This window comes from Rattus norvegicus, chromosome 20, assembly GCF_036323735.1.
Source record: "Rattus norvegicus strain BN/NHsdMcwi chromosome 20, GRCr8, whole genome shotgun sequence".
NCBI lineage: Eukaryota > Metazoa > Chordata > Mammalia > Rodentia > Muridae > Rattus > Rattus norvegicus.
The window spans coordinates 41,708,689-41,736,317 of NC_086038.1; the positions used below are offsets into that span (position 1 = coordinate 41,708,689).

At 40.5% G+C, this 27,629-nt stretch overlaps 1 protein-coding gene and 1 long non-coding RNA gene across 6 annotated transcripts in view; one reads left to right on the top strand and one right to left on the bottom strand.

Moving 5' to 3' along the window:
- Hs3st5 (heparan sulfate-glucosamine 3-sulfotransferase 5) overlaps positions 1 to 27,629 on the top strand; it is a 310,766-nt gene that overhangs the window by 46,904 nt on the left and 236,233 nt on the right. The window contains exon 2 of one of the 4 annotated variants that reach the window (NM_001106392.1): positions 2,186 to 2,244. The exons of the other annotated variants lie outside the window; for them this stretch is intronic. The gene's annotated coding sequence lies outside the window, so the exon portion shown is untranslated. The remainder of the gene's footprint in view (positions 1 to 2,185; positions 2,245 to 27,629) is intronic. 4 annotated transcript variants of the gene reach the window in all.
- LOC134483815 (uncharacterized) overlaps positions 23,674 to 27,629 on the bottom strand; it is a 32,139-nt gene continuing 28,183 nt past the window's right edge. For both annotated transcript variants that reach the window (XR_010060866.1, XR_010060867.1), the window contains one exon: positions 23,674 to 27,471. This is a non-coding gene — a long non-coding RNA (uncharacterized LOC134483815). The remainder of the gene's footprint in view (positions 27,472 to 27,629) is intronic.

The window sequence follows — 27,629 nt, forward strand, 5'->3', positions numbered from 1 at the left end:
TGGGTTTTCAAATCCGGTTCCTTATCCCCTCACTTAAGTTGCCAGCATACAGATGCTTAAGGTCACTCCATGTTCCCATGGCCCTTTGCGTTTCCTCATAGCACAGATGAGTTGCTTTTGCAAGAAACAAAGCAGTTCATGTCCTGTGTTGTATTCTTTTGATCCACCTCTTGCTAAGGCTGTAATGGTGTCATAATTCAAATGTGTGCTGATTGGTTGAAGTAATGGCTAGCCCTACTAGTGACTAGTAGTGTTTTCTTGGAGAATCCAGGGAGTCTCCTGGGGCCTCTCTCCAGCTGTGAAATATGTGGGTGGATTTCAACAGAATTCCACTTGCTGATGCTTACCTACTGTGGGGCTTTTAGTCAGATTCTTTGTGTATTTTCCCCAAAGAACCATGCACTTCTGTCTCCTTGCAAGATACCTAGTTTCACTCAGTGGTTCCTGTTCTCTCACCAGCTCCTGGAGGCTCTAGAAGCTGTCATTCTTCAGTCAGGGATGAGCCTTCCGGAACTGCGGTGCATTTTAAAACAATACATGCTCTTTCAATCCTTCCTCTAGTTCCCCCTAAGGGGGTCCTGTTCTCAGTTCAGTGATGGCTTGCAACCCCATAAGAACAACAACGCCAACCAACCAGAGCTTCCAGGGACTAAACCACTACCCAAAGACTATACATGGACTAACCCAGGGCTCCAACTGCATTTGTAGCAGAGAATAGCCTTGTTGGACACCAGTGGAAGGGAAAGCCCTTGGTCCTGCCAAGGTTGGACCCTCAGTGTAGGGGAATGTTGGGGGGGCGGTAAGTGGGGTGGATTGGGGGGAACCACCCGTATCGGGGGAGGGAGAGGGGGTGAGGGCTTATGGACAAGAAACTGGGAAAGGGAGTAACATTTGAAATGTAAGTAAAGAAATATATCTAATAAAAAGATAAAATTAAAAAAATACATGACTATATAGATCTGTTTATAAATCCCACTTGTGTATGCTCTTAAAGATCCTTTGTTTTAACTCTTGCCTCCTAGTAAAGCTTATGGACTGCCATGCTTGCAAATGCCTACTCTAGACTCTACTCTGCACTTTGGCAGGAGGGGTTATACGTGTTTGCATTTACTGTATAGACATTTTTAATGGTACCTTACAAGTTTCTAATGATCAGAATTGTATAAGAGATCAAATATTGCAGCAAAAGTGTCTTTAAGACTATATTTAAGTATCATTTTGGTGTTTGCTATGCAGCTGTATTTGCCTGTGCACTTATCAGAAATATCATGCATGATATATATGACCTATAGACCATTAATAAGTGAATGTGATTATTATTGCACTAGCAACTCTTTTCTTTCAGACAAGAGCACATAACAAAAATTCAGCACAAGTTTTAATGATTCTTTCACTTGAAATCATTTACCACCACAAGTCATTGTTCTGTAAAAACTGCTGGTTATCAGACTAAAGTATAGTTAACATGGGTCAGTTTTTATTAATAGTTGAGTGGCCTATAAAGGCCACTGTTTGGGATAAAATATTAATATAGCAGAGTAGTTTGTGAAGAGTGAGGTGAAGCACTGTGAATATAAGAAATCTAATTTCTGTAAATATATTTTCTGCTCTGACAGAGCTGTACCCATTACATTGAGATATGCAAGGCCATCTAGCCCTCTACTGTTTCTGCCTTGACAATCTTTTATATAGCTAGCTACTTGGAGCACAGATACACCATAAAAGGAACTTCAAAATCTAATAGGAGAATGTGAAATTAGTACAGGGGATTATTCAAATAATCTCTCCCAGCTATGTCTGTTTTCTTTGCCACTTGGTGCAGATATAAAAAAAAAAGTTGTGAAGTTGTGAAGAAACCACTTGTATATGGTTTGGACATCTCTAGCAAAAAGAGTATGGTTGCACTCTTTTGTCTTCATACAATGCTGGTTTTGTTTTCAGTCTGAGCTCTGCACATCACACAATCTGATATATGACCAACCTCATTTTAATATTTTAAAATGTTATTTATCAATATTCTCATAGTAGTATGTTACTGTTTTGTATTTATTAATACTCTTAGGTAGACATGGCAGTGTCAGCACAAATGTCACCTAGAAATTGTCTAGTTATGATTTTTTAAGAATCAAAACTCCAGAAGGGAATTGGCTTGGGTCCAGTTCTAGTCCTTTGTCCCTGCTTTCAGGTGAGGACAGAGTCAGAAGACCCACAACAGACACTCAGGACATTTCAAACTCTGAAATGGTGAGAAAAGTACGTCTTTATTGTTTGTAAATTCAGCAAAGGATATGTGTGGTCCTAGGAGGAAAACAGCCTTATTCCATAGCAACCCATCTGTAAAGGAGCACTCAGAAGATAGATATGGTTACATCAGCTTCCAGTAGGACTTTAATAGGCACTTCTCTGTTGAGGAAGTTCTAGCTACCCATACCTATCTGTGATTGTCACAGATTGTAGGGTGTGGCTCTCTGGTCTTAGACTTAGTTCTCTTGCCATATTGAAGCACTTTGTCTCTTAGTGAAGAGGGCCTTGAGTTTCCTGCACCTAACATTATGCTCTCTAGAGATGCCTACTGATTTGAGGGCCACTATATTTCTATTTCATTCACAAACCTATATTCTTTTATTAAAACATATGGTCTGACTTAAAAAGGGACAATGGAGAGAGGACAACTATGATTTAAATTACTCTTGCTACTTGTTTTTGGTTGCTTGGTTGGTTGGTTTTTTGTTTTGATTTGTTAACCTGCATCCTTTATTTCATTAAATGTGTCAGTATGGAAAAAAAATGAGAGAATAAGAAAAAGTGAGTGTTCTTTGAGTAAAGAATTTTGAGAATACAGAAGGAAGACATATATGGTTGTTTTTAGCTTCATATGCTCCAGCCCCCAGAACCATCAGAAGTAAATATCCCTGGAGACCACATACACACACACACACACACACACACACACACAGAGAGAGAGAGAGACAGACAGACAGACACACAGATACACACACAGACACACAGACACAGACACAGACACAGACACACACACACACACACACACACACACACACACACACACACACACTCCATTATCCCAGTGCTAAGGAGACCAAGACACTGCTGTCTGTCATATTTATAATAGAAGTAGCTGAAAAGCAAAGTTGAGAAGCATTTGTGAAATTTAAAAATGACTAAACAGTCTCTTTATGTCTTTAGTTGTTAATATATCCCTTATTCTACCTTATTCAATGGTTAAGATCATTCTCATCTTGATTTTGCTGTGTAGCACAGGGAAACCTGCATCGTCTGTGTAGTTGTTTATCTGTGTTTTGGGTTAGCAGGCACACATTCAGTTAACATGCATTCCCTTTTATTCTCAGAGTTCTTCCATTAATGATAGTATAGATAATTTTTTTTCATAGAAGAAAACAGAAACTTGCATGATTTAAGTCCTGTCTTGTGTCAAAGCGTGGTCTCAGACCTAGAGCCAGAGCCCTTTCCCACTAAGCTGATAAAAGAGGCCTTTTGTGAAGTCTTCATCGAAAGCTGTGATAACAAATGTGGAATGAGAAGCAGCTGACCTCTGAGCTCCCGAGCCTGGCATTACGGATCTCTTTCCCGGTGGCACCATCCATTTATCAGACGCTCATATCAATCTTCCTAGGAGACGACCCACGTTTTTTCATCCTGTCCACAAGAGCATTATAAGAGCTTCCTAATGCCTCACAGAAATCAGGTTCCCTTAGACATGGCACAGACATCTTATCTATCAGATGGGGAAGTGGACTGCAGGACCCGAGATTCGGTGCCTGCCCAACATTTGGCCTCATAAATATCTGTCAAATTAATGATCGTCTTGACTTTGTTTCCTGTTCTTCCCATTGTATTCACTGCTGACCTGAAGCTGCTTAGACGGTGAGAGCAATTACTCCTCGAGGCCTTAAGGGTGCTAGCATACTGACAGGTGAAGACAAAACAAGAACTCTGTTCAGAGATTGGCTGGCTCCCTTGTATGAAGCATCCATGACTGCGGCCCTGTTTAATTAACCTGCTGCCTGCTCCCAAGCAGAAATCTTTCACGTCACATGTTCAATTAGCAGCAGGGCTAAGGCAGTGAGTGTCACGCTAGGTGGACTGAACACACGACTCCCATCCTCTCCAGAGGACCGGCTTGTCAGTCTGCTTCTAGGGGGCCTGAGAGTGAATGTCCCTTGACAGTTATGTACAGAAAGAAATGCTCTGATGACAACCAGGTCCCCAGAGTCAGGCATGACGTTGAGGTCCCCAGGTTTGCCTTCACTCTTGGTCCTTGATAATGCAATCAACAGGACCAGAAGGAAAAAGAATTAAAAATGGGTCATTTACAACTCATTTTTGACCATATCTTTTTCATGAACGTTAACGTCTTGCAATTTAAAAAATGAGTCACACAGTATGTTACATGAGCTATCTCCTTTTAATATTTTTAAACGTTCTTAGTAGATACGGCAGTATCAACATAAATATCACCTAGATATCATCAGGTTATGATTTTTAAAAATAAAAATAAATGCATTCCCAAATAGCCTATATTTCAAAAGGAAAACAATTAGCATCTGCTCCGAGAGACCATCTGGTATTTAAATTTCCTTGAACAATGAAGGGTTCTCAGTAGTGCCAGTCCTCCTAAGACAAGGCTGTCCAGAAGCAGGAGCTGGAACTGAGCAACCTTGAGAGGGTAGAATCCCTCTGGGCTTCACTGCTCAGTGTGATCCCCTCTGTCAGCATCCAATTTCAGTCTGATCTGCATCAGAGGGGCATAATTTATGAGAAATTGCAGAACAGAATTTCGACCGCTTAAGGCTCTTCCCAAGATGGCTCTAAAGCAACACGGAATTCTCCATTTAGGCCCGATTGACCACCAATTATTCAGATACTCAGGAAGAAAGAAGAAAGGAAGAACACAAGAGAGAAGGAAAGAATAAAGGAAGAAACAACAGATGAGGGAAGGAGGGAGGGAGGAAAGGACAGCAAAGGAAGGGAAAGGAAAGGAGAAAAGAGAAGACAAAAGAAAGGAAAAAAAGAAAAGGAAAGAGAGGGGAACAAGACAGTCAACTGTTTCCTCTGGCCTGCATGGAGAAAAACAGCAAAGACTTTTGGTAGAGGGCAACACTGGAATAGCTGATTGACAGTGTTAGTGGCTTTCAAAGGACTGCGTTTGGTTTGTTAATTAGAGTCTACCAATGTAATTGCAATAGAAACAAAAGCTGCATGGTGTTTCCTCTATAGTGAATCCTTTTGGAATAGTAGGCTAGTGTGGCATTTAAGGAAAGATGCCATTTATAACTGCGCTCTGCCTCGGTGAAAGCTGAGGAAATGGTATTCCTGTACAGTAATAGTACAGCCATTCCAGCTCGTCACAACTTCTATAATGATTACTGTAAAGTTTTGTCACCTTTCATTCCTCATGCAAGCTACAGCGCTTGCCACTATGCTACCTACAGGGCAGCTCTGTATTTAAAAACTGGGATCAAGAGATTGGCCAGAGCATAAAGCATTTAGCTTTGCTATAAAAGCCCATAGAAAAGTGCTTTGCAGCATGCAAACTTCATCTTGGTTATGCTTTCTGATTTTGATTACAAAGTATGAAATCTGTACGTAGCAAATAGTTCTCTGGGAGGAGCTTCATGAGAGAGAGTTCTAGACCATAGTGCTCTTCACAACCTTTCTGAGGAAAATACATAACACCCATCAGTCTCATCAGCTAAAAATTACAGCACAGCTTGTGAATTCTTCATCTGAGGAGCTCTAAGAAATGGGGTCTCTGCACATGGCCTTATGCAGGAGCAAGGGGCTGAAAATGGGGGGACACAGTGATTAAATCCAAAGCATTTTCTTACTGGCTGGGGCCATTTAAAAATAGCCAGGGAACAGATGATGGCTAGGATGTCTGGAGATTTTTGTCTTTAATTTTAATATGAATATCCAAAGCAATTTTCTCCTCTTGAATTACTGGCTCTACTCTCTCCTGATTTGGAAGCAGCTATGGCATCATTTTTCCTACCCAAGGAAAATTTATAAATAGCCCTGATCGGGGCCCAATGTGAGTTCTCTTTTTAGCTGGTGACTGAATTGTCTTTCGAGGGTATATTTTTAGTGTAAAAACTCAAACGCGATATTGCAGTCCTGACTATGGGATATATTTGAAAATGTGTACACTCCAGATTGAAACCTATAAGAGAATGTGAGTGATAAAACCTGAGGGCATGGTGAAATATACTCACTCATCCATTCCAGTACTCCATTGGTTGTGCTTACTGAAGAACCCACTGTGTGTTGGGACTATTTTAGTCATTTAAACAGGATTTTCTCTCTCAATAACTAAACAAAGTATTTATTTAGACTACAAAGTCCACAGTTCAGTCTGTGTCCTTCAGGAACTGTTGCTCTTTGTTTGCATCTGAAGTGGCGAAAGAGAGAGAGAGAGAGAGAGAGAGAGAGAGAGAGAGAGAGGAGACCTTACTACTGCCACCTCCAACAGGACAGGGCACAAGAGTCATCACCATAAAAATTAGTTGGTTTCATGAACTTCTTTGACTATAAATTATATCTAGTACCCTGGTCATCTTGGGACAAGCCACCATGGAGGGACATATTCTGAGAAAAGTTGGTGTAATGATGACATAAATGTCTTCTCCATAAAACATTCATTGTTCTGTCCTGCTACAGATAACTCTTACTCACATTTAACAAACACATCATACATCTGGATTTAGGAGACTGTCTATCCATCCTGTCTCAGCTTGGCAGTACAAGCCTTTAAGAGCAAGTGCTATAGGAAGTGAAGAGTGTGGGTCTTTTATAGTCCTGTGTCCTTCTGCTTTAAAGAAGGGCAACATCTCAGAAAAGAATGCTTTTAGGGACCTTGTTGTGGCATGTGTCTACTTAGCTACATGCCAATACTGGTGGCGTTTTTTTAGAATTCCATCAATCCTGAATACAATGGCAGTGACTGGTGAAGTGTGTGTACAAAACAAAATGAACTGGACCACTGCATATATTTTCTGATTGAAAACACACCCAGTGGATTTTGTCATTCTGCAGTCGCCCTTGTGGATCCCTGTCATTGCTCCCCAAAAGCTTCTCCTCTGTTGATGTCACTGCTACTACACATTCCTTAGCAAGTATTCCTTGATTGCATGGTTCTAACAGATTGACCATTTTTGTGCATCCTTTGCATCACATATTTATAAAGATGCCTCTGGTAATTCCCAATTCTCTTAAGTTAGAAAGGAATAGAAGAGTTTCTTTTCCTGACCATGCAAATGTGACTTTGTGTGGAATAAAAGTTTCACACGCTCTACTGTCAGTAGAAGGGATGGGAAAGGGAATAACACTCGAAATGTAAATAAGAAACACTCAAGTTAATAAAAGTAAATAAATAAATAAAAAAGAATAAAAAAAAGAAGGGGATTTCTAGGACTATTCCCCAAGGATCTTTTAGGTGGGAGTTTGGTTAGGCAATAGTACAAGGGAAACTTTCATATTTCAACGTAGCACACAATTAATTACTTGGAAGGGGTGGGAATGTCTTTTGATAAACTAGGCATTGCAGAGCACTTTTAGAAATAAGGTAATCATTGGTCCATTCTGCCATGCCGATTTCTGTAGGCCTAGAGAAGAAGGTGCTTGACTTAGACACGTGTTAGAAGATCAGGTGTGCTCTTTGCGCTTAGGTCTCCAGAAGCACATCGGGATGGAAACAGACAAGGTTAAGATCCTTTTCACTGAGATGCTGTCCTTCCTATTGCTGCAGCAGAATGCTGCTTAATGACACCTAGAGAGACTCACACTGAACCTCACAGATTTTAGAAGGTTGTGACTATACCGGCCGCAGCCTCATTTATGTTTTTAAACATGTCATTGGCATATGTTCACTGTGTCGTAATGAGTTTCATTGACATTTCATTCCAGCATCCCCTATACTCTGCCTGTCTTCATACCACACTGTCCTGTCCTGTCCACTGAGTTTCTAACATAATTCCTTTATATTTCTGTGACATATTTATATGTGTTCATGAAATATGTTAACCCTATAGTATAGAGTCTTATGGGGGAAGTTTGTATCTGCATCACTTTCATAGGGTCTGGATGAGGTGAGAGGCTCTCTGAGCTAAGGCCTTGAAAAGGATAATCGGCACTTCTATGCCCTGATTTCCTCATTTTTCAAATAAAAATAAAAACGAGAATTTGTTTGATGAAACTAAAGACATCTAAATAATTCAGAGCCGAGTTCGAAGTGGGTGTCCGATATTGTTAAAGTTATATATTACTATTCATCCAGAATCTCAGTGATTAGCTCTAACTGACATTAAAGGGGATCATTTACTTCTTTTTAAATTGGGCAATTTTCCTAATGTTGTCTAAAGTATATATGAATACAGGTTTCAGGTGTGATGTAAATGAAGAACAAAAACTAATACTGCGGAGTAGAAATACTCTAGTTCCGTCCACCTTTAACCCCTTCTAAAGAGGAGTTCTGCATCACCCTGATATTTGTTTCATTTTTATTTGTCTTCTTGGTGCTGCAGTATGAATTAGTAAGATCTCAACAACTCCACATGGGATTGTTACTGGGCAAAAATTAAAGTTTTATTTAAAAAATTATTTATTTATTTATTTATTTATTCATTCATTATTTAACACACACATGGAAGTCAGATGAAAACTTGCAACATTTGGTTCTCGCCCTCTTCAATCCAAGGATTAAATCTAAGCCAACTCATCCATCCACTCCCAAGAAGAAAGCATTAGATATTATAATGAATATAATATTATATGAGTATTAATAGACACCAGTTATTTGAACTTTCTACCTTGCTTTCTTTTTTTCTTTTTCTTTTTCTTTTTTTTTAATTAACTTGAGTATTTCTTATATACATTTCGAGTGTTATTCCCTTTCCCGGTTTCCAGGCAAACATCCCCCTCCCCCCTCCCCTTCCTTATGGGTGTTCCCCTCCCCATCCTCCCCCCATTGCCGCCCTCCCCCCAACAATCTAGTTCACTGGGGGTTCAGTCTTAGCAGGACCCAGGGCTTCCCCTTCCACTGGTGCTCTTACTAGGATATTCATTGCTACCTATGAGGTCAGAGTCCAGGGTCAGTCCATGTATAGTCTTTAGGTAGTGGCTTAGTCCCTGGAAGCTCTGGTTGCTTGGCATTGTTGTTCATATGGGGTCTCGAGCCCCTTCAAGCTCTTCCAGTTCTTTCTCTGATTCCTTCAACGGGGGTCCTATTCTCAGTTCAGTGGTTTGCTGCTGGCATTCGCCTCTGTATTTGCTGTATTCTGGCTGTGTCTCTCAGGAGCGATCTACATCCGGCTCCTGTCGGCCTGCACTTCTTTGCTTCATCCATCTTGTCTAATTGGGTGGCTGTATATGTATGGGCCACATGTGGGGCAGGCTCTGAATGGGTGTTCCTTCTGTCTCTGTTTTAATCTTTGCCTCTCTCTTCCCTGCCAAGGGTATTCTTGTTCCCCTTTTAAAGAAGGAGTGAAGCATTCACATTTTGATCATCCGTCTTGAGTTTCCTTTGTTCTAGGGATCTAGAGTAATTCAAGCATTTGGGCTAATAGCCACTTATCAATGAGTGCATACCATGTGTGTCTTTCTGTGATTGGGTTACCTCACTCAGGATGATATTTTCCAGTTCCAACCATTTGCCTATGAATTTCATAAGGTCATTGTTTTTGATAGCTGAGTAATATTCCATTGTGTAGATTCTACCTTGCTTTCTAAAGATAAGCTCGTATTTGTTTTAACTTGAACTGAGGCACAGGAAAATGTAAAACTAAATGTATTCTTTTGGGAAAAAATGGCAGCCCGTTGTTGATTCAAGGTTAGAAAATAAAACAGAAGAATCAAAATCAGAAACATTTGACTGAAAAGAAACACAGGCTCTTCCTGAGAGAATGATAACATGTCTATTGTTATAAGCAAATCAAACAATACGATATGGTGTATTTGGCTAATACCCAGTAAATTGGTTTCTTTTTAGCATTTCTAATTGCATATTAAATGTTATCCCATTTCCTGGTTTCCCCTTCAGACACCTGCTATCCCACCACCCACCTGCTTCTCTGAGGGTGCCCCCTTACTCCCTCACCCACCCACCCACTCTCTCCCTCCCACCTCCCCACCCTGACATTCCCCTACACTGGGACAGGGACCCTTGATAGGACCAAGGGCCTCTCCTCCTCCCCAACAAGGCCATCCTCTGCTACATATGTGGAGGGAGTCATAGGTCTATCCCTGTGTACTCTTAAATTGTTTTCAGGTACTACATTGAGAAACTTGAGGTTTCCACTTTGCAGAAAGTAAAAATGTACAATACATTGTCGTTGACTAGGGTATGATGCTGTAAATCAGGTCTTAGAACTGACTTAAGTTGCTATGTCCACTGTTGAAAATCCCCATGTCTCTCCCTTCATTGCGACTGGAGACTACCATGCTTCTTTATGATACTGGGAGTCTGAGTATTGGGTAAATTCTATCAGTAGAGCAATGAGGTGCTTATGTTTCCATAGCTTGTTTATTTCACTTAGTGTGGCCTCTTCAAGGTTCACTATGATGTCACCAACAAAAGAAATCCTCTCTTTCTAAAGCCAAATAGCATCCAGATATTGCATATGCGTATGTATGAATGCGAGTGAGTGTGTGTGTGTGTGTGTGTGTGTGCAAATGTGTGTTTTGTAAGTGTATGGTCTGTGTGTATGCTCTAAGTATGTGTGAGTTTGAGTATGTGTGAGAGTGTGTGAGTGTCAATATGTATGAGTGTGACTATGTGTGTTATGAGTGTATGATGTGTGTTTAGGGTGTGTGTGTATGTGTATGTTGAACATTGTGTCACGGCAAGTATATTTGAGAGAGAGTGTGTGTGTGTGTGTTGTGAGTATATGGTGTATGTTTAAGGAGTATGTGTTTGAGTGTATAAGTGTGTGTGTGTGTGTGTGTGTGTGTGTGTGTGTGAGAGAGAGAGAGAGAGAGAGAGGGAGAGAGAGAGAGAGAGACTTTGTTTATTCTTCCATAGTCTTCCAATGAACAAAGTCCAATAAATAGATCTCTTTCAGACCTTAATAGCAGTGTATTTAGGATAAATGCCCAAAGGTGTTACCTGGTGTTGAAATCTTTATCAGTCAATCTGTATTACCATGTGCTGTCATTTTGCCACAGCAGAGGACTTGTTAGACTACATAAAGTTGAACTGAAGATTAATTTCAACTTTAGTTTTAATTTAAGGACTGTTTCCTTAAATGTGGTATGCTTCTCCCCAGAGCTACCACACAAACAAATGTGCATTTATTCACACACCTACAGCTGTTGTTGATGTTATGTCATTTAGTGATGGGGACATGGCCTAAGAAATTCATGGTGAAGCTGACTTGTTCTTGTGCCAAAATTATCAAGTGTCCTTCCACATCCTAGACAGTATATACAGGTTAGTCAGTTAACATAGCCTCTTTAAGAAATCAAGGAACACAGTGACTATAAGATGTTAAAGGGCATATTTTGCTATTCTTCATATATATATATATATATATATATATATATATATATATATATATATATATATATATATGTATATATATATATGTTCCAGTATCACTACAAAAATATGACCAGCATGCTATGACATTATTGTTCTGATCTCCTTAGAGATAGGAAGCTTCAGCTCCATTATATTCTCTTGAGTTTGCCGAGTGTGATGGGACACGCCCTTAAACCCAGCACACGAGAGGTGGGGGCAGGCTATTCTCTGTGAGTTTAAGGCCAGCCTTGATTACATGATTACATACTGAGTTCCAGCCCAATCTGGACTACATAGTCAGACTGTGTCAAAAGGATAGTATCTTATGGGATCCCCATTGTATCTGTGGCTGTCAAGCTATCATAGGCTGAAGCATCACTATTTGCCACATGGATGTATGGGTATAGCTTTGACACAGAGCACATTCGAGAGTCCCTTATCTCCATATTTTGAGTGTGTTCTGGCTGTGCATCCTTGAGCTATAGTTTTGCCTACCTCAACCCCTGTTTCAGAGCTCTCTTATTATAAACACAGACTTACAATCTGGACGATACTATATTCCTTGGAATATGACTGAGGAGATATGTAATGGCAGGGATTCTTTGATACCAAGTCATGATGAAGATGTGAGCCCTTGACTAAGCCTTGCTTTTTTTAAACATGCTTTTAACATTGACAATAAAACCTCACAATACTGGTTGATTTTTTAAAAAAAGATTTACACGATGGTCATCTGAATATATTCCTTTTGTCTGCATTTTTTTTGCCTAAATAATACATCAATTTCTGGGAAAAGAAACAAACAAACAACGACAAAAGCACTTGTGGTTCTCTTTGCAGAATTCCCCTCCTGTGATGCCCTAAAACTGCCCCTAGCAGTATGTTTCAGCCAGTGATTTGCACCAGTGCTCTCGGTTATATGTGAGAACACATCCGTATATCTCTTTGGTCATTTTCAGGGCTCTCATCCCCCCCCCTGCCTTTTTGCTTTTCTCTTCCTGGAGAAGATCTAATTTGTAGGAAGGGGAGAGAATTTGGCCCCGTGGACCTATGATTCCTAGTCAATAAACTGGAACAGAAAGTATGCCACTTTGTGACATGAATCTGACAGTAAAATCCTGAATTCATACTTATAATTTTGAAAAGAAAAATCTAGTAGGTAAATATCTACTAGTACACAATCTCTTGATGGCGTTTACATTGTTACCACTATTTTTTCAACAAGAAAACTAAGTCTATGAAGCTGTGCAAGTGCTGAGTGACCTACCAAGTCCAGAGACTGCAGTGATTCTTAACCCAGGAATAGCACTGAGTATTTTGATGCTGATTTTGTTTGTTGGGAAGTCACAGTGACAACTCAAAATCTAGTCCTCCCCCTCCCCAAAATGGAAAAAGGGACAAGCAAGATTGGAGCGTCCAACAAATCCTTAAAAAGACTCATCAAACCCTGAAATTCAATGAAAAAAAAATGTTGTTTGAAAGATAAAAGTTAAGGCCAGATTTCATAACCCATAGGAAAGCTGAAGTGTTATCTTCTGACTGCAGTTTTTAGGAAGGAAAAAGTCACAATTATATAGCTTGGATTTGGAAGAAATATACTTAGAGGTCGTGAGAATGCCAATCAAAGTGTGTACATTATGCCCACCTCCTGTGCCAACTAACTTTAAGGAAGAGAAATGTCCACTGGGAGATTTTTTCTGCCCACGATCTCTACCAGAAATGAGTTCTGTCAGTCCCAGTCATGAGTTTTCCTTGGTTCACAAAGGGGAAAGAAGGAGATGAGAGAGGACGGGAAAGGAGGCCAGAGGGGGAATGGGGAGAGAGAGAGAGAGAGAGAGAGAGCGAGAGAGAGAGAGAGAGCGAGAGAGAGAGAGAGAGAGAGAGAGAGAGAGAGACAAAGAGAGAGAGACCAGACCCACAGAATGCAAACAGCCCCAGGAGCACCTCGGAAAGCAAGCTGCACATTCAACACAGTGTATTAACATGAACTTGAATAATTCAAACTTCCAAACCACAGGAAGAGGCTTTCCAGTGGGAGGAAAAGGCCCCATAATTAAAGTTTCTCCAGCACACGGAGGCATCTGCTTCCTCCAACAGACCGAGAAAATTGGACATGGCCTAATAGCCCAGAGAACAGGGAGCTGTGGAGGGCATTGTTGGAGAAGTGTTAGGTTTATTCTGGTGTTCTCCAATTATAAAGTCAATTCTCTGGATACCAGCTTCTTTTACATATTAATGGCCTAACCCCTGGCATATGGCAAGAATGTAGGCTTCGACTCTGAAAGACTGCTTGAAAAATGGAGTCTTCGGTTCAAAGATGCAAAAATGCCAGTAGCTGTACATTACAGTTTTGAGAGAACCTGGAAAATGCACAGGTTGGGATTGTGTTTATTTCTTGTTTTGGTGGTGTTTTTTGTTCATTTTTTTTTTTTTGGTATCACTACAAAAACTCATTTTAGAATGATTGTTTTCTCACATATCTCTACATATGAAACTTATGGTTCAAAATATGGGATAGATAGACAGGCAATAGATAGACAGACAAATGATGTCTTGATAGATAAATGCACATCCATACGTATGCTGGTCTCAAGGTCAAGATCCTCTGCTTTCACTGCTGCCTGCTGGAGTTACTTGGACTGCCATCCTCTGCCACTGACGGTGCCTGGAGAAGGTACTTCCTATTTGAGAGTACTTCTGCACCACAGCAAATTTCCAGTAGCTCACCCCTGCCTTTAAACTATAAACTCCCATGTGATTTCAGTTCATATCATCAGCACCTTGCTGGCTTTGGAACGGGTGCTGGTCTTTCCCTCCAGGGCATTTCCTGCTTCCAACATCCCACCATCTCTCCCTGTCTTCAGCAAGAGTGCCAATCAACATACCTTTTTGGCTGAGATTGAACAGAGGAGTACAAGGCTTCTCTGAAATAAACAATTCAGTGTTGTCCCGGGGTCTTGCCACACTGCGAGAAGCTAAAACACACAGTGCTGTTCCCTTGGGGACCTCACGCTATGCCCAGACTCAGAAAGGTGGTGGCAGCAGTATTTTCCTTGACAGCAGATTTAAAAGCTTACCTCTCGTCACGTTTGATTTCCCACTCCCTCTCCACCTGTAATGCTAGGGCAGTGGCAGTTGTTTTTCAAGTGGCCACGGGAGATTGCAAAGCAGAAATGGGAGGCAAAGAATGTGATGGTTATAGCTCCAGAGAGAAAAGATGCTTATTGTTGTCAAGCTTTCTCAAAGCTGACCAGAAAACGTGTGTGGCTTTTTCAAAGGAACTTTCAATCCCTTTAGGGCGCATGCTAATGTTCATGATAAAACTCTGTTGCATAGGGCCAACAGGAGAAGAAATACCTCTTAGGTCTTAGGAGTACACAGACGTACTTCACAAAGGATAAGTTATCTTAACCCATCGTTTCAAGGAGTCTAAAGAATGCCATTGCATGCTGCTGTGTAAGTTCTTCTGCTGACAGAGACGTGGTAAGACTGAATAAATCATTGAGAGATACGGATCGGTACCATTGGGGAATTGGGCCCATCATAAATTAAATTATTTAATTACGTTTTCTGATTCTGAATTTGGAAATTAAACTTTAAGCCCTTGTTTTCATCCTGAAAACAAAAAAATAATGTTGCTTAGTAAGAACTTTGCCAAACTTAGAAGATTACTAAGTTACTAAAAGGAGCAGAAATTTCTCCCAGGAGCAAATGACGTAAACCCAGTAACCTAAAGCCAACATCAGCGAATATCCTGTAGTCTAGTGATGCTGCTAGGTCTCACGATGATAGCTTATTACTTGTTATACTTCCTAGAGGCTCTGTCTACAGCTAGTGGCGCCCTACTTTGGTTTCGATACTGAACTGTGAATAAGCAGGTCAGATTATCTTCAAAGGTATACAAATTGAAAGTGTGTCTCTGAAGGCTTCTTCAAAAAGGATAAACATAATATTTACTGCCTTCATGCATTTTTAAGAATCATACTTTTTGAAGTTTCTCAGAATCATACTGAGATGAACATTATGTATGCCACTTACCCTGTGGAAGGTGTGAGAATATTATCTGACACAATTTAGTAGCTCAATGTCTAGAAGACTTATTAACAATCAACTATGTAATTAGGACAAGCTGGATTCTGAGGTATTTTGTTAAGTGAATCTCAATGACAAGGCCTCGACCCCCTTTCCCAGTCAAGGGCTCAGCCCTCCCTTCGTCTGGTAATAGGGTGTCCTGAATCTTAGCCTGTTTCCAAGCACTCGTCTTATATGAGATATGCTTTGTGATGCTGGCCCAGAGTGCTTACTCAGGCTCAGGTCACCACCTTTCATGAAACTTTCCTATGTGCCTTTGCGGGCTAAATGTGGAGAGACCAGAGTTACCATCTTCACCTGAGTTACTGTATAGCATCCCCAGGAAAGCAGGTGGAGAATCTTGAGCCAGACATAGGGCAGCCATTCAGAGCCTTCTGTAACTGCTCTCCCCTATGTCGTCTCAGTTTTCCTGCCTCCGTCACCTACATAATTTTCCCTTTCTTACATTCTTTGCAGGTTCCTTCTCCTGCCTAAAATACATTTTAAGGCATTCTTCCTCTCCCTCTCCCTCTCCCTCTCCCTCTCCTCTCCCTCTCCCTCTCCCTCTCCCTCTCCCTCTCCCTCTGTCTCTATCTGCACCCTCCTCACGCACACCCCCTCCACAGATACATGCACACATATAGGCAGGAATGAACACATATACTTCAATCATGGTAAGTTCAGGGCCTGATTATTTAACTCTTTCCCCAGGCTGGCCTGCTTACCCAAAACCTTGTCTAGTTTTAATACCACTTCTTCAGTTTTGTTCCTTCTCACTTTGCATTTAAAGTCCCTGCTATACTGACAGTTGTTGGGTTGATTGGTTTGTTTTGCTGTGTTTTTTTGTTTTTTGTCAACTCAGTGCAAGCTACGGTCACCCAGGAAGTTACTTCAAACATGCCTTTTATTGAATATCTCTATTGGAAAAGAATACCCCTAACAAATTGACTTGTAGGCAGGCCTGCGGAGCATTAGTGATTGATGAGGGAGGGCCCAGTCTACTGTGAGTTCTACCACCCCTGGACATGGGGCCTGGGGTATATAAGAAAGAAGGCAGAGCAAGCCAAGGAAAGCAAGCCAGCAATCTTCGTTCCTCCATGGCCTCTGCTTCAGGTTCTGCTTTGAAGTCTTGCCCTGGATTCCTTCAGTCATGGAGTGTGACCTGGGAGTTGTAAACTGATCCAAACCAAACAGCAACAACAACAATAACAACAACAGCAGCAGCAGCAGCAGCAGCAGCAACAACAGCAGCAACAACAACAACAGCAGCAGCAGCAGCAGCAACAATAGCAACAACATCTGTGCTTTCTCCGGGGAAAGGCTTCTTAGCTACTCCATAAGCTGTTCAAGGCTTTGACTCATCAATCACCATAGTGATTGCCATCTGTTCTACTTACTACACATTGTAATGTCTCAGTAAATACCGATCTACTGAATGAACAAACTGTAGGGAGATGATCTTGCCTGAAATCTTCATATTTCTGAAAGGTAGCCCTCCTCGGCCTCCCCTGCCCCTGCCACAGGCATGCCTTGTCTCTATTCTGCCCTGTCCCTTAAGGTAAGCCCTACCATACTGAGCCAGGTCCAAACATAATGAGGCAGTGTCAGGTGGTAATGGAATGAGAATACTTTGGGGGAATTCATAGATGGGTGGAGCTGTCTTGGATTGGGAGCACCCTGTCCTTCAATTCTAACAGCTGGACCAGCCTTGTTCTGCAGTATCTGGTTTGGTCTCAGAAATGCATATGGTGTGCAAAGTTCAGATCCCACTCTTTCCCCTAAGAAAAGAGACTGACACCATGCTCCCATTACAGTGCCCCATGGTACATTGTCCTTACTTCTCTTTTACCACTTTAAGGAGAAGAGTATTCATGGGGAATTTTTCTGAAACAGTGCGTTCTTGTTATATGCACAACCTGGCTTTCAATTTACAGACAGAAATACATCGTCTTTCAATTCAGCACAGGTGAACACATGAGCACACACATCTCAGTTCCGATTTAGATGCTGATTCTTCTGGAAGGAACTAATGGGCTTGCAATAATCCAGAAGTTTTCTTTCTTTAAGGAGCTCTAGAACCTTTGTCTATTAGTCACCCAAAGAGATGATAGGTGATATCTTGCCATTAAAATTGCCTGGTTTTCATTCACTGTCTTGCATTGCCCTGCCTGTTTATCTAAGTCCATGAGTAGTTCACAACCTTCCTAATGCTGGGGCCCTTTCATAAAGTTCCTCATGTTGTGGTGACAACCAACCATAAAGTTAATTCTGTTGCTACTTCATAACTGTTAATGTGCTACTGTTTTGAGTTTTAATGTAAATATCTGATATGAAGAATATCTGCTATGTGACCCCTGTGAAAGTGTTTTTCGACACCCCCCCAAAAGGGGTCATAACCTGTGGGGCTGAGGAACCAGATGTGGGGCTGAGGAACCAGATGTGGGGCTGAGGAACCAGATGTGGGGCTGAGGAACCAGATGTGGGGCTGAGGAACCAGATGTGGGGCTGCACACAGGGGGCTCCCCATGATCTCTGGCCCAGCTAGGTGCTCACGTTCAGGCAAGGGGAAGAGAACTCAGGCAAGGATGGGGAACAGCTTTTGCCTCCTCCTCTGTTGGTCCTTCTCTTTTCCACTGCTGTCACTTTGGTTGTTTGGCAAGGGAGCAGGGGAGCTTCTGGTGGTGATTTCCAGAGAGTAGATCTCTTCCCCAAGCAGCGGTGTTACAGCTCTTACCACAGAAGCTCTCAGCCGATGGAATAATTCCTGCACACCTTTAATCCTGAATAAGATTCTTAAATACAGTTTTTGGATAGCTCAGAGTCTGACAGTAGGTACTTCCTATTGGTTTGGCCTGAGAGCTTGGGAAGACCTCATCTACATATTTGGAGGTGTGGTCCTGCTTCTATGATTGATCTATCCTGAACCTACATGACCTGTGGTCACATCCTCACCTGTAGAGGAGGGGCTTGGGACATTGTCCTTACATGATTGGTCTGTCTCAAACCTCTCTACAGGGGACTGTGGGAGCTGCAGGTATGTAAGAAAGCCCTGATGTCCTGAGTGACTGGGAATGAGCCTGCTGACCTTAAGGGTCCCTGGGGGATTTGGCCTATCCTGACCAGGAATTAGGGTACCTTTCACAGCCTGCCACCCTACAACAACCCACACCTTGAAAACCATTACTCTATGTGGAATGGAAGCAGCAAACCAGGAAGGACTGAGGAGAGAACATACTCTCCCCATAGAGGTTGGTACCCTGCTCAGACTGTGGGTGTTTCCTGACCAAAGATCTAGTTAGCCTCATCCTCTTATTTCCTATGGAGAACAGATTTTCTTCTCATTTTCTCGGGAATCCTTGGAGATCTCTGTGTGTATATGAATTATAGGCAGAAAAAAGCATATGTCCTCCTAGCTTTCCTCTTTTTTAATGTCAACCCATACAGAGATTCCTCTCACTCTGTCCATGTCCCCTCTACCTCAAGGGTGTATCCACCCACCCTCTCCCATCAGCTTCCAGCCTTCCGATATCAGGTTATGTGATCTGAAGACAGCTGACTGATGATTAAAACCATAGGAGGTTCCTTGTAAGAGCATAAACCCCCAACTTTACTATTCTTAAGGAACTCTGAAATTTATTTTCGACACACACACACACACACACACACACACATATATATATATGTATATATATATGTGTATATATATATATATATATATATATCCTATTTGCTCCCCTGCTTTTCAGTTCACCTCAGCTCCCATTTCATTGTATTTTACTATTTATTAAAGAGGAATTTTTTTCTGTTCCTTTCAACTCAAACCTTGGAGGACTGTTAAATTTGCAAGCAAAATTATGCAGAAAAGGTAATTCTTGCTACAGGAAAATTAGTAATAATGACTACAAAGAAAGAATAATGCCTTAAACTGCCTACATCCAAATCCACACAGGAGACGAATTGAACAGCAAGGATTTCTATTGATTTTGACATATTTTTTATTACGGCCTGGTGTTCATTTATGGAGCTGTATAAATCTCATAAGAGTAATTGAAGAGCACATGTAAACCTGCTCCTTTGCCCTGTTTGGGTCGCCTCCCTCATGACTTAACCCAAATGTCGAGAAGCAGCTGTCAGTCAGGACGTGTTTAATCATCTATTGTTCCTCCCATTAACCTGCCCACCTCAAAGCCCATCCCAGGCAGTTTCCCCAGAGGAAAGAAGGGGAAGCTGTGATGCTCTCGTCAACCATAATTATGATGACCTTTTCATGTTTGCAGAATTTTCAAATATATTTAAAAAAACAGCAGAGGAGAGAGGAAAACGGCCACCGGTTCCCATTCGGCTGTAATTCCAGATGCAACCTAAGGCCAAGCAGCCTTTCAGGACAGCGTTTCTTCCTCAAGAAGGGATATAAGAATAAACCTCTGGGACTAACCTTTTAAACCGCCCTTGAATAATATCTACATATGGCTTTTCCCAGAGTCGATGAAATTTCCACATGTGTACTCAGGCATGGAGTAGTATGGAATGAATTCCCTTATCAGAAACTCCTCCCTGCACCCCTTCACCTATGAAATGTTTTGTGCAACAAACATCATACTCGGAACATGTCTGTTTATGCAGCAGACACAGATGATAAAATGATAACCACTAAAAGAGAGGGAGGAAAAAAAAAACCTTGAAATTTGCATTTATATAAACAGCTTTATTTTGATATAATAACTGTTTCTGTGCATATAATTGCTTTTATAAGCCCCAGAATGTTCCCTAGTGTAAAGAAGGAAGAGAAACAAGATGTATTTTTCTCTTTTCCTAATCCTACATTTAACTTACTCACCACCGGCAGTCTACGGTCTGTTTACATTATCAGTCATCCTACCTTGCAGAATTCAGAGGGAAAGCAATTAAACCAATAATTAAAAATGGTTAATAGCATGCATCCTTATTAGGATTGAATAGATAGGGATCAGTAAATAGTTGATAATTTAAGCTGAAAAACACAGCGGAACCTTGTGAATTGTTATTGCTTACCTGTTTTGAGAAAGAGTCTCACTATTGATTCTAGCCTGGCCTCGTATTCCCTATGCACCTGCCTCAGACACACCCAGCTCTCTTTCAGATGTGTTTCTATAATTCTCTGTATAGAATCTTTCCGTTGCAAAGGAAAGCCAAGCTGGAAATAGAAAGAAGCCAAAGCCATACAGATGCCCCTCTTTGTCAAGTGAGATATTGTCCTGAGACTGTATCTTCAGGAACTCCAGATTATCCAGAGAACCACAGTGTCTTTGAGCAATGTCTAAATTAGTAGCATGCTGGAGAGCATCCTGCTTCATTTATTTCTTGTAGAAATAAAGGGATATGAATGAGGAAAAAAAGACTTGATTCAGGATGGATTATGTAGTCCAAAAAAAAAAAAAAAAAGAAAGAAAGAAGAAAGGAATAAATGTGTGTGCTTGGAAAATTGGCTTATTTATGCCCATTAGACTCTAATTTTAGATTTAGAGTTGTCCTATTTTTATGAAATATGAGCTATAAAGATAAAAATTGAAAGTGTAATGCTGAAGTCATTTCATGTTTTCCGTCTTTAACCATTACCAAAACCTCTTCCCTCTCTTTCTAACTTGAACTACTCCTTCACTCACTGGATAATCCCACAGTATGTAGCTGTGTTGTCCCCCCTTTCACGTTTAATTGATTCTGTTATGCCTTACTCTCAGTCAAACTATAATCCCACTTTGAATTCTTACTCATAGTCTAGAGCCATTCCATATGTAACAGGCTCTATTTTGTCTAATTCTTGTGTGTAGGATAGAACTTCTCTAAGCATCATGAACAGTCCATCCCTACTTCCTCCCCTCGGTTCTTTTGACTATTTCCACTTGAAATGGTTCTCCTGAAATAGCTCTTTCAGGACCACTGTAATACACTGGTCATTTTTCATTGTTCATTCACTATGGTTTGCTCATGTTTGACACAGTCAATTTGCTCCATTTTTTTCTTGAAACATGTTGACTTTTCACTCGTCTTTTAGGAGGTTTTCTAGTCTTTCTTACTATCCTGATTATTTCCCTTTGTGTCCATGACATACTTAGAGTGCCAGTCTTGCGGCTTTAAGTACAACCAGTAAGTTGATAACACTCTCTTTGACCTCACCCTGGGACTCTATAAGAATGATACTATTATAATTCTAGTAAGTATCTTAGGTCCAAAGCTCTTTCCGATTTTCTCGTTGATTCTCTGGAAGCATTTCATTGCATGTCAGTAAAGTTCATCTCAGGGAAGTTCTTATATTCATCAAGACAGCGTGCTGTACTTTACACCAGAGTAACCTACACCATGGCTTTATCTTCAATATTGCTTTGCCTGCTTCCCACGATGCCTACCATGTGACCCTTGATGTCACAACAATAATCTTTCTGCTGCACTGTTATCATATCCTTCTGTGTCTTCTTCCCTTACTATCCTACAGTTAACAAAGAGGACAAAAAGATCATTTTTCAACTTATTCACCCTTCCAACGCTGGCAATTTTTGCTCAACATCCAGGGATTTGTTGTGGTTTTCAAGGAAGTTCATATCCTCACCTCTGCTCTCACAAGTTTCTAGATGTAACTCCATGGGCAATCTCAGTGAAATCCCAATGTAGTCTCACATTGGCTACCATGTAAGTCCTCAGGTTCAGCAGATGTTTTATACTTTAAGGTGTTTGCACCTGGTGTTTCCAGAACATTCTTTTCAGTGCTGTCCACATGACTTACTCAGTTGTCTTACTAGTTAAATGTTATCTGAGTAAATACACTGTGTATGTCAAAGGAGAAGAGAATTCACAGAGGAAGTCCCATGCATAGGTCTCTGTAGAAGTCTTCTATGGATCTGGGCTAGAGAATGGACTCAGAGGTGAGTGGGGGAGCTCGGGTGTAGAGATAAGTGACCACAATGTGCTTGAGAACTAAACTGGGGAAAGTTCCCAACTTTCATCCTAGCTAGCTCAGCGTTTGCTCTGTACCTGGTTATGGCTCCAACATCTGATGCTATGCTAGAAAGAAGCTGTCTTCAGTTTGGAACCATACATCTGTCTGTGACCCACATAAAAAGATATGACAGGATTTTCAGGGAGATAGTGTTTGAGTTATGTCTTCCCCAGATAGAAGGGTTATAGATTACTGTGAGCTGTTTTTCTTGCCCAACCCAATGTCAAAGTGATCAATTAGTAATTAACTGTCTAATAGAATGACATAAATATCCCTCAAGTGAGAATACTATGCAGTAAAACCAGAACTTGACAAATAATTACTATACATGGAGAGGAAAATGCAGACCATGATAATGAAACAAAGAACCCATGGAAACACACTGAGATGATGTAAAGAAGTAGAGACATAGGTGGGTCCATAGCGGAGATATACCACTCATTATCCACCTAAACCATCACCATTTTCCTGCCCCTTTTGGTGTACTGATATCATGTTAATAGTTTGTCAAGAAGGAGAAAGATTTGAAATAAAGATAGTGCTTAGTGGAGCAAGGCTTTCCTGTAGGCAGGCAAGAATCACATTAGGAGTAAAACATTTGTTTTCTTTGGGAGAAAAGGACTCCTTCCCTTGGGTGGGACAGATAGGGGAAAAGAATAAAGGTTTATCTTTAGGTAAATATACATCTTCTAGGAATATGAAAGTCCATATTAGATTCATTTGACCATACAGATCCCAAACAAAAGTAGGGTAAATTTTAGTGAAAATATAAAAAAGATATAGGACAGAAATCTAATAAAAAAATGGCTCAGGAATAGAAAATAAAGTTTGATGCTAATGGATTTTTTAAAAATATACAATAAATATCTGTTAAAAGTTTCATAAAATTTTAAAAATTATATATTAGGAACCAAATTATAGGTACCAACAAGGAGCAATAGAATAGGTAGAAGGATAAAGGCACAAGCATGATATGATAGCACATTTGTCCTCCACAATCATTAAAAGCAAACAAACACACAAAAATTGATACATGCTACAATATCCACAGCATCCAAGAGAAGTACACACAGAACTGAGTAGGGTCAATAACAAAATATGGCTGAGTAACAATTTTTTATTACTATAATGAACTCTGTGACAACTATACTTGATCAGATGAACTTCCTTGTATTGTTAATTAATTGAAATGTTTGAGCGACGGATTCACATTCTATCTGTCTTATACCCGAGGAACATTTATCATGAACAGTAGTGTGTGCCAGCCTGTTACTTCCTCCTCTGCTTCCAAGGTAAACTACAATAATGAGTCTGTTTAGAACATTTTACTGAAACACAAAATCCCAACCAAAATATACAGATATTTTTAGTCTGCTTTTTTGCACTAATTGTTAATTTAAAAAATGTGTGTATAGGTATTTTGTCTCCATGTATGTCTGTGTACCTCATGCATTCCTGGTCCCCATGAATGGAGAAGGCACTGGATCTCCTAGAACTGGAGTTATAGATGTGTGTGCTATGAATTGAACCTGGGTTCTCTGGAAGAGCAGCCAGTGCTCTTAATACTGGACTCCAAAGATTTAGTGTTAATTCTTTACAAACTTTCTTAGGAATGATTTTAAATGTTGTTTGGAAGATTTAAAGTTTTATTTTTACGTATAATGAGCTCAATCACCTTAACTGTATACTGTTGTATAAAATTGTTACAACAGAGTCATACACTTCAGTTTTTAATTAATTTAACTTGATAGAAGAATAAGCTTTACAAAGCTATATATACAACTGTGAATGCTTCTCCAGAAGAAAACAGAAATCTGCAGAGACTGAACTCTCCAACACACTTTGCACATCTTGTCCAGTTTCAGGAGTTGTTCTTGCCACACATGCTGCCTTCTGTCCATTTAAAGGAAGCTTCCGAGAATGTTTTCATTCCAAAAACACAATCGATTTCAGCGCTTAGGATCATGTCACATGACCAAGAGCATGCTCTGAGATAAAACTTTTCTATGGCCTCTAAAAATAATATTTTAGCCATTTCTTCTTCTCGGGGGTCTAAAGGTCTAGACTTTTATAAGAATCTTTTTCCCTTTTAAAAGTTTTTTTTCTACATTTCCAATGAAGTAGAAACCAATGAAATCATAATGCTTCAAATAATGGTGTGAACGGAATGTTTTCATTCGTGAGAGACTAATTAAATTACTGATTTTGTCATTATGCCTTGGCTGATGTTAGTGGAATTGGCAATGTCTGCCTCATTAAGCTACGTCTGAGAAGGGCATCGTCCTCTTTCGGGTTTACCGACTTAGAATACGAGAATTCTCAGCATCATTTCAACCTTTCCCGACGTCTTCCACAGACCACACTGGTGCCAGACAGATGTGGTGCCACCATGGCTAATAGGATTAAAAGCCCCGGAGCTAAATAGTATCTAGTTATGCTAAATCAATCCAAGAACTGGAATGGTCGATTTGAACATGATCCCAAAGTTTCTCCTTTCCTTGATGGTGGAAGCACTCAAGATGGCCAAAAGCTTCTGATACCTGGGCAAATGTATCCATTATCAACCCAGCAAAAACGTTCCGGGGCGGTGTAGGAGTCTCTATACTTCTCTGGGTCTTCTTTTATCGTTTATAAACTGAGGGAATTAGATTATACGATCTCCAAGAATCTTCTAGTCTGAAATTATATTAATGAATCTACAGTAGCCTCTGGGGTGTGCTGATAACCAGAGGGCTATGGGCAGCTGCCAAGCAGCCCACTGAGCTAAATGGAGTTTCGTATACTTCATTATTATTTAATCTCCTTATTTCTAAGGTTTCCGCCCTTGCTCTAATCAGTGGAGAAAATTGAGCATTTTGGGAATAAGCATGAGATGCCATATGGTAGGACTGGAGGGAAATGATGGTCATTTTCTCAGTCTACTAAGTACAGTGGCTCTTCAAATTTATGAGTTAACCCTTTGAGAACATGACAAAAATTACGAATTGTCCCTTCACAGAGAAGAAAAACACATAAACATTCCAACTTCATTTTAACTTCAATGGGAATATCAACATCTTTAAAGTTCCTTCTGTGCCCAACATCTCTGATTTGATGGTTCTATGATCAGCTTCTCACAATGTTGTCATAGTATGACACAAGAAATATAAGCTTTGGAATCACACTTCCTAGCTTGATTACTTGGTGTTGTAAAATATGAAAGGTGGTTAGTCACAGTAAAGCTGTTGCCTCACACTTAAAGTAGGAAGATGACTCCTTCCTAAGCCTTGGGCTACATGATATCAAATCCACACGTTGTCTAAACTGTTATTGGTCACATAGTAGGCATTCAATAAATGAATGTGATTTAGATCAGCTTTGAAAAGTAACTAATAACATTTCAGAATAATAGATATTACTAATTCGTAGTATTAGCCTCTGAAGAGCAATGGGTCGGCTCAGCAGGCAAAGGCACTTTCACCCAAGCCTGAGTTCAATCTTCAGAATCCACGAGGTAGGAAGAAGAGAGCTGACTCCTGAATGTTATCTTCTAACCTTATTTGTACGGTATTTGCCTCACCCCAATAACACAAAATAAATAATGAAAGAAAAATGCAACTTCAAACTGTCATTGACCTCTGTAACTCGGGATGCTAGAGAGCTGCCCTGTGGTCTAGCAGCATCTTCAGAGTCCTGCTCAGCTCTGACCCCAGTGAGCCCTTCATGCTGCTCGGGAAGTAGTCCAGACATTAACGTCTGCTTTCTTTCTCATGAAAGCACATCTTGACAACTAACATGTGGATGGTGGATGAGAAGGCACTTCTCACTGGGCCTCTAGCTCCTTAACTCCTCCTCCTGAACTTGCTGCCCAAAGAAATGGAAAGAAAGGAGGGGAATTTAGTGCTGTGTTGCTAAGGCACTGCTTGGTAAGCAAGCAGTTGTGAGTAACCTTTAGTTCCACTTTGAGAAAAGGAAACTGGTAAGTTGGTGAAAAAAACACTCATGTCTACTCATATGTCAGATGCATTTCTTCTTGTGATGCTGGAAGGAAAGTTGGAGCTTTCAAGTTACCACTTGTAAAAATATTAGGGGCTTGCTTTGGAGTCGCCATACTTCTTACTTCTGTTCCATTTCTCTAACTTGTGAAGAAAAGCAGCACTGGGAAAGACACATTGTGATAGGACGTCTTCTTTTCAGTATTTAACATTCCCAAATGCAATAATATTCAGAATCTTTCCCAAGTCCTCACTGAGAGAATTAATTAAACCTCTCCACACACTTCATCTATTTTGGACTGTGGATAAATGCAGATCAACCCATACAATAACATGAAAAAAGGCTGCCTGAGGACTTGGAGTGGAGTAGGAGTGGCTGAGTCCCAGATGGACAAAGTCACAAAGCCAGGAATCAGTGGCCAGATGTTCTCCATCCCTTTCACAATGAATGTAGCTGAAGAAAATGGACATCTATGATAACTGTTGGCCATAAAGCTTCAGACGTACATAGGACACAGAGACTTAACATTACTTTCATATATGCAGTAGGAGTAACAAAATTATATAATTAGCTTTTTTCTGTTCATTAATTGGGTACATGGGGTGTTATATATATCATGTGAACTAGAACAGAGAAGAGTGATAGCAAAAGGTTTTCAGAGGGAGCATTCCAAAGCCACGTCTCCTTGAATTTTAGAAGTAAAATTTTTGCCATGTGTATTTTGACTTTGAACCAATCACTGTCTCCTGATTGTGAACCAGATGCTTAGCCTAGCCAATCATGCTCAAGGGTAGGTATTGTGAAGAGTTGTTTAGTTGCCTTTTGATCAGTAGAAGTTGGATCAAACATTTTCTTTGGAAAAAGTTAGTCCTTGTCATTTTTCAAAAGCTTCTTGATGATGTGCCTGCAGAGCAGAAAAATGAACGCTGGCAAGTTATTGTTCTCAAAACTGCATGATAAGAACTACTGTTGTTTTCTCTCCCTCATAATTTGATGCATTTGTGAGAATTTCTGGAAAAGAAACCCACACATTACATTTTATAATACAACAGTGACAGTCAA